Here is an 8,787-nt window from a genome sequence, read left to right on the forward strand (position 1 = left end):
TTTTGAAACCATGTTGCGTTAAAAAGGACAGACGATCCTTAATATCTAATGTAATATGGTATTCGCATTTCTAGAGTTGTGAGACGATATAGCCTGAAGAGCACTTAAAGAGTTAGAACAGATGGAAGCCTCGTCACTACATCGATCTTCAATAAGATTAATTGCCTGAAGAATAGCCCAAGACTGAGAAAATTGAAGTCTCCGGGGAAAGCTTGAACTTGAGTGCAACGTTAAGATGGTGAATAGATTGCGGAGCCCACGCGATCCTCGCTAACAGACTTGGAACCATCGGTGTAAATAATGGGATCGCGATTGGCATATGTGATTATAGTTTCTAGGAATCGGGCTTGGTATATTTGGTTATTCGCTTTCTTAGGAACATTGGTGAGGGAACTGTCAAATTGATAGACATAAGTATAGCTTTCATAACTGTGTTTATAAGCATAAGGCATGTTGGATCTGCGGATAATTTTAAGTGAGTATTTCTGCATTACATAGTATAGGGTTGGCCATATTCGACGGAAAGATCCTTGAAGCCTATTAAATGATTTTTAAAATGAACAGCAAAAAATATGTTTTTTCCCATGATTGAAAAAAAAACATCTTTCCGTCGAATATGGCCAACCCTGTATTTGAACGCAGATAGCTAGAAGCCATTGTCTTCTTGAGGGAGAGTATGCAGCCTGTTCCAAGCTTTCAAAGCTGTGTAGTACTGGAGAGTTCTTCCTGGAGAAAGCCTTATAGATGAACTTCGAGGTCATATAGCCAAATCTGATGTTAAGAGGAGTTTCCTTTGCTTCGGCCATAATGACGTTAATAGGTGTAGATAGTCGGTATCCGAGAGCAAGACGCAGGTTTCTGTTGACTAACCTTTCCAGTTGTAAAAATTCAGTCTTATTGCCCTTAAACTTGAACACTTGACATCCGTATTCGCAGAGCGAAATACAGCTCTATAAAGGGTGAGAGAAGTAAGCTTGGACGAGATCCCCATTTAGTGCCTGCGAGAACTGCTAGTATATTAGTAAGATTGCGTCCCTTATTAACCAAGGTCTTTAGGTGTTCTTTGCCACTCAACTTGGGATCGAGAGTGAAGCCTAGAAAGATGGCAGATTGTACTCTAGGAATTTCTACATTCTGAATGTGTAGTTTAATGTCCGGATGTGACTGTCTCTTCCTTGTAAAAAACATCCATTGGGTTTTTGAGGGGGAAACTTCCAAGCCCCTATTTCTCAAGTAAGCATGTATATTATTTAGTGAAGATTGAACCGATGATTTAGCATCTTCAGCGTTTTGGTTTGATGAGAAGATAACGACGTCGTCCGCATATTATAAGAGGAGGGTGTCCTCGTGTAGACATTTATTAATATCCGCACAGTAGAGGTTGAAGAGCAAAGGGCTAAGGATGGACCCTTGAGGGGTACCTTTCAAAGCGATGTATGGAGCACTTTAAGCACGCCATCACAAATGAACATGATTTGTCTGTTGGAAAGAAGGTTACTTATGAATTTAACGGTTTTGGGCGGGATCCCAAGACGTTGTAAATCTTCTATCAAAATAGAAGGAATCACGTTGTCGAATGCTCCCTCGATGTCCAAAAATGCACATATAGTAAGGGCGTTATTAATGAAGGTGCCCTGAATATAATTTGTCAGAGCAACAAGGTTGTCAGAGTAGGCACACTGGGGGCGGAAGCCCTTTGGTTAAGCGGCAGTATGGCATTGGATTCAGTAAACCACCTCAACCTCAGATAGATAATTTTTTCCATAATCTTTAAGAGGTACGAGAGAAGAGAAATCGGTCTGATACCTTTTCCATTTGGCTTAGGGATAAGGACGATCATTGACTTATTCCATTCCGCAGGGAAAATTCCTTGACAAAAAAGATTGTTATAGATTTGTAATAGCACAGAAAGACTATCCAAATTTAGGTGTTAAGTTCTTAATGATGTTATAGTCAATCTGGTCGGCCCCTGCTGATCTAGTTTGGCTCAATAACTAATCAATAGCTAAGAGTAATTCCTTCATAGTAAAAGGATTGTCCAAGAATTTAGTGCTTTCGCACTGCGTGGGAGTATTTTCTTCAAGAAGGATACACTCTGAGACTATATCTCGAGGACTGCAAGAGGGAGGACAGATTTTATTAATCGCATTTTTCTGCGCAGTGACTGGCCAGATGACATAACGGGAGCTAAACGTCGGTTTTTAAAAGCTTTGATCAATCTCCAAATTTTAGCAGACGGAGTATGAGCGTTAAAACTGTTGCATAGTTCCTTCCATTTCCTTCTCTTGGTTCGTCTGACGCATCTATATGTCGAAGCAGTGCGCTTATAAGCGTCATAGTTCTCTGAACTTGACTGGCGGTTCCAGAGCCTCTTTGCCTCGCGTCTGGCATCTACCGCGGCCTGACATTCTTCGGTCCACCAAGGGGGGGGGAGAGACGTTTCTCAACCATCGGTTTTGATTTCGAGGTACGTGATTCAGGGGGAAACAGAGAGTTCAGAGTGCCTTTGATCTCTTTTACAAAGTTATCATATTGAGAGGTAGCATCATCTGTTGTTACTAAAATAAAGGCAAAGTCAATACAAGTTAACTTGTGAATAAAGACTTTCATTTGGAGAGAATTAAGTTTAATTTTATACTTAAATGTAGTTCTTAGGCAAGGGAGAATATTCAGGTTAATGACAACAGGGAAGTGATCACTAAAAAAGGTATCGAGTTCTGTATAACAGTTACCAAGAGTCAGGACAGGAGGCGTTACAACAATAAGATCGATGACTGATGTTTGCGAGCCGGGAGAAGTCAAAAGGATAGATTTATGATCATTGCAGATAATAAGATTACGATCTTCAAGAAAGTTTGAAAGATCTGCCAAGGGAATCAGTAATCAAGCAGGCTCTCAATAATTGTAGGAGGAGTTCGTGACGACGGATATCTGTATATGTTAATAATGACAAAGGAGGGACCTTGAGTAAAAAAGCTTGATATCAATGAGCTCGATTGAATGGTGACCTAGGTGAGTGATATCAAGAAGGTCATAGCGAAATGACTTTTTAATAGCAATGGCTACCCCGCGTTGACCGGGGCAGCGAATGTCACTTCTAATAAAGTTAAAAATGTTAGAGTATAAATAACTATTCTCGGTGACCATAGTCTCTTGGAGGCACCAAAGATCGTATGTGTTATTATTAATTTGAAGTTCCGGGAGCTTCCCCCGTAAACCCCTACAGTTCCAACTAGCAATAGAGATAGGTTTGTTAGAAGACATGAGTAGTATTAGTATTAAAATGAAAGGTGAGATAGAGTAAAGTAACAGAAAAATTAGTAATGGTTGTAAGCGCGATCGTCAAAAAAAGGAGGGTCAGCTTGATAATTATCATAATAAATGCGCGGATTATATTCAGTCTGCTGCCGGTAGAAGCGAGGAGGGAGCGGTTCAATGTATGAACTTACATGATTCAAGAACTGCTTAAGGGGATGCTGGAGCGAAGGCCGAACTTGATCAAGGTCGATATTACAGGTTTTCATTTCCAATGTATAATCTGCTTACGCCCTCTGAAGTTAATATGATCATGCAGGAAATTCGATCGATTAATTATCGATATTTTTATTCCGTTTCCTACATTACCATCTTAACAGGGACGTGTATTAGGATCGGTCCCACAATGTAAGATTTATTTTGGAAAATTTTCCAATTTTAGAATTGAAAAAAAAATAAACATAATTGAAGTTAATCTTATATTTGTAGAATCGGACCTTAGAAATTTAGTTGCATTATATACATATTTAGTTGTATTATATACACATGCAATGTAGGCCGTGTTCTAATATATATCACCAGTACTAAAAGTCTGTAATATATATAAAATACAGATTTTTAATTAATAGATATATCGATACGAAACCGTAATAGCACTTTTTTCTTACATCCAATGCCATTTTAGGTTACGATAATATATTATCATAAATGAATATCATAATATATATATATTAGGTGTTGGAATTAATTCGTAGCGTTTTTAAATGAAAGAATGTTATTTATTTCACATGAGCATTAAAAAATACATTAATGAAAGTACTTCCCATCACTTGTAAAACGCTACGAATTAATTCCAACACCTAATATATATTAGGTGTTGGAATTAATTCGTAGCGTTTTTAATGAAAGAATGTTATTTATTTCACATGAGCATTAAAAAATACATTAATGAAAGTACTTCCCATCACTTGTAAAACGCTACGAATTAATTCCAACACCTAATATATAGATATTCATGCAGATATTCTCTATGTCCATTTTTGCAATATTAAAATTTTATATTATAATGTGTATAATGATGTATAAAATGTAATTCTAATGTTGTACATAAAAAGACATTCATGAATACGAATTACAATTACATTTTATGTGTATTATAATATATGTGTATATACACAATAACACAAAAAATATTATTGACATATTAGTGAAGACATAAACATGTTAGTGAATTAATGATATATGCAATATTAAAATTATATTTTGTACATTATTGTGTATATGTACATTATAATACTTGTACATATAAAATATAATTATAATTTATATTCACTAATAATGTTTTGTTATATGTTACAACAATGTTAGAATTATCATAGTATAATGTACATACAATTTTCTATATTAGATATATAGTCGACATATTAGTAATGTATAAGTACTATAAGTATCTATCTCTTTTTATTAGACAGAGTAAAAAGAGTTACATTATGTATGTGCAATGTCGTATTCATTTATATATATATATATATATATATATATATATATATATATATATATATGAAACACGTGTCCATATATTGACAGTAATATATGTTACATCTTGACTAAACTCTAAATGATAGGAAAAATCATAGGAAAAAGTGATACTACAACTGTATTTCGATATTCACTGCGAGTACTGAAAATACGTAACTATAGATTTTCAGTATTGACAGTGTACATTGACACATGGGCCTATATAATAGCATTTTTCCTGTCGTACAATGTCATTTTAGGTCAGGATGTGATATGTATTAGCTGTATATAGATATATTACACATATAATATACATAGCTATACCATTTTTTGCTATGTTTAATAAAAATATGTAGAAGTTAATCATGTTAAAATATTAGTGATGTACTTAAATATAATACACACATAGGCAATATTGTACAATATTGCATATATGTACTATAATGTGTGAATATACATACGTTGCAGATAGAAGTTATCAATGCTAAGCTGTTTATGCATTCTCTGTGTTTAAATGTGCAATATTAAAATTGTATACATATATAAAATATATATATATATATATAATGAATGTATATATATATATATATATATATATATATATATATATATATATACACACACATAAAATGAGGATTTATCAGAGGATTCGTAATTTGATTATTTTTTTTAAGATGTTACGTCTGATCATCTGCGTTTGATTATCGTTAGCTTTGATTTATGTTCGTTGTATATTCTGATATTGAACTATAAAAGTATATATCACTAATATTTGATCATAAAAAATATATCTCTTTTTATTAAACGTAGAAAAAAGAAGACATCAATACACCTTTTTGTTATACGTAACAAAAAGAGATGAAGTAGCTACACACATATGTGAATATGAATTAGAAATATATTTTATAATATGTGTACACATCATAATGCACATAAAATATAATTCTAATATTCACTAATAGACTGTGTCTATATTATATCTGCATGAAAAGCTAAGTATGAGTAACTTCTATCTCTTTTTATTATGGGCCTTCTACAATAACACATTAGTTACAAATCAGAAGTCAGAAGCTAAAAATTGATCAATCACAGCCAATTTTTAGCGTTTGACTTCTTATTTATGGCTGATTTATGGCTTATAATTGTAAAAGGCCCATTAAACATAATAAAAAGAGATGGAATAGTTACATATGTATGTGCAATGTATTTACGTACTGACATGTTACATCCTAAGTTAAAATGACATTGGGAATAAAGGAAAAAGTGCTATTACATTACACGTGTATACATGTATTTCAAATACATGGTTGCATCCGAAAATATATCTAAGTCACAGTCAGAGTGTTCATTTAGTAAAAATATACTTATTGTAACTTGCTGTTAGTCAACGTACATTGACCTGTAAGTGTATATATTTGCTAAAACACTTTGAATATGATATACTTACTTACATTTCATAAACGTACAGCATCGTACAAAAATTATGCATGTGACTATTGACTGTGTAATGTATGTTGTATATATATATATATATACATATATATATATATATATATATATATACATACATATATGTATAACATATATATTATATAGGGTGTCCAAAAAGACTCCGAATTTAGGAGCTGAATATAAAGGTGACTATAATTAATCGTAAAGGAATGTGAACGTGTAATGGCATGCATAGTACGCCAAAATATAATGCGTTGCCCTATGATTCACGTTCTACGATTCCATTACGACCATCCTTGTGCTAAGGCTATTACATAACGTTTTTAGAAAAAACGTTTCAGACAAAAGTTGTAAGGTTTCAAAGAAACTATTTACTGATATTCAGTTTTTTTTCTTCATTAGTTTCTTTGTTTCGGTTATGTCAAGCAATTAGCTTTTGATTCCATCATGACAATGCATCTATTTGCATTTCTTTAATTGCAGACGCAAAATTCTATAAATTGGTTTCGTAATTGTATTTCACCAAATATAATAATCGAAATTCTTCTTCCAATAAATTAACAATAGCCAGCTCACAATTAACACCTCTGGCAGTAAATTAAAAATAGTCAGCCCACGATGAACGCCTCTGACATTTGTCTATAACTAGCCAAAATATGATTAGGCTGTGACATTTATTATAGCTAGCCAGCTCACGATTAACGCTCTGGCAGTAAATAAAAAATAGTCAGCCCACGAGGAACGCCTCGACATTTGTCTATAACTAGCCAAAAATTTTTATGGGGTACTTTGTTATAGCTATCAGCTCACGAAAAGCCTGGGGCATAAAAAAAATGCCACCCCTTTTAAACGCCTCTGATTTTTTTCTTAATGCCAAAATTATTTAGGCGTGACATTTTGTTAGTAGCCACCCCCAAAAAAATTTTTAACCCCCTGGGGCCAAAAATTAAAATGTCAGCCCCCGAAAAACGCCTCGGAATTGGAAAAATTTGGGGAAACCAAATTTTTATTTTTAAAAAAATTTAATCATATCACTTGTAAAAAAAAAAAAGTAATTTTTTTAAAAAATAACAAAAAAAATAAAATCTTTCTCTTCGGCTTAGGGGGGTTCCCAACAGAAACACACACCCAAAAAACCCTTTTTTGGTTTTAGGGGTTTTTTTAAACAGAACAAGTGCGACACGGTGAAAAAAAATTTTGTTCAAATTTTAAAGGGGAGATAGGTACTGAGTCGCTTTTTAAGAAAGGGGGAAACCCAAACCCCTTCTTTATCAAAACAAAAAATTTTGGGGAATTTATTTTTTTTTTGGGGGAAAAAAAACACTATAAAATTATATTTTTAAAAAAACCCCAATTATACATCCAACCAAAACCCCAACCCAATTCTATAGGGGGGGGAAAAACACAAAACTAACTATTTTGACAGTATTTTTGTGCGGAAAGGGGGATACGGGGGAACGCGGGTTTGGGGTTACAGCTTTTTGGACTTAAAGCCGTTTTTTCTACACATACAGCGCCCGAAAAAGGAAAAATGTAGTTTTAATATTATATATTTAGGGGGGAAAAATTAAATTTTTCGTAGTTTTTTAAAAGTGAGGGAAGTCTTTAAAAATTTTTTTTAATGTCATGTAAAAAACATTTTTCCCCTTAAAAAAAACGTCAATTTTAATTTTCCAAAAACCTAAATATAATACACATACATCCAAAAAATTGTTTTTTCCCCATAAAAGAAAAAAGACCCCTAATCGATCCCCGACATTTTATCTTTTCCAGCAAAAAAATAAGAAAAGGCGTTCACCGTATCAAATTTTCGGGGTTTTTGTAAAAGACTCTTTTTATTTTTTTGAATTTCTATTATTGATACGTCTTTAAAAAAAAAATTTCCATTTATTCCCAAAAAAAAAAAAAATGAGACCATTGATGTTTGGGTTTTAAAAAAAATTTTTTTTACTTTTTGTGGCAAAAAAGTGACAAAACTTTTTGGGAAAAAAATGTACCCAAAAATAAAAAGAATTTTTAAAAAAACTTTTCATTTTTAAAATGCATTATTTTTAAAAATGATGTCAATCACCATTTTTAAAAAAATAAAAATTTGTTGGGGAAAGGAAAAATTTTCATGACAATTTGCTGGAAGGGGGTTTGGCGCAGCATGGTTTTTTTTTGCTATGACACTTTTTTGGGGTACCCGTCCCCCCGTGACGGTTTTGGCCCCCCAAGCGCGAGGGGGTTGTGAGGGGAAAAGGCAGCAAAATTTAGAAAAAGGCTCGAAATGCGCAAAAAAATTCCCCGCAAATTTTTTAAAAAACGTATTAATTTTTGAAATTTTTAAAAAAATATTTGGGTAATATTTTTTTTTTAAATTAAAAAAATAAAAAATGGGGTTTTTTAAATAAAAAAATTTAAAAAAAAAAAAAACAAAAAACCCGGGGAAATTTTAAACTCCCCCATTCTTTCTTTTTACCCAAGCCCCAAAACCCGCGTTCTTTTAGATCCCTTTTTTACCCAAGGTTTAAAATTGGGTTTTGGGAAAAACGTAAAATTTTTTTATCTCATCAATGTTTA

Source organism: Acromyrmex echinatior, chromosome 6, assembly GCF_024713525.1.
Source record: "Acromyrmex echinatior isolate Ae372 chromosome 6, ASM2471352v2, whole genome shotgun sequence".
Taxonomy (NCBI): Eukaryota; Metazoa; Arthropoda; class Insecta; order Hymenoptera; family Formicidae; genus Acromyrmex; species Acromyrmex echinatior.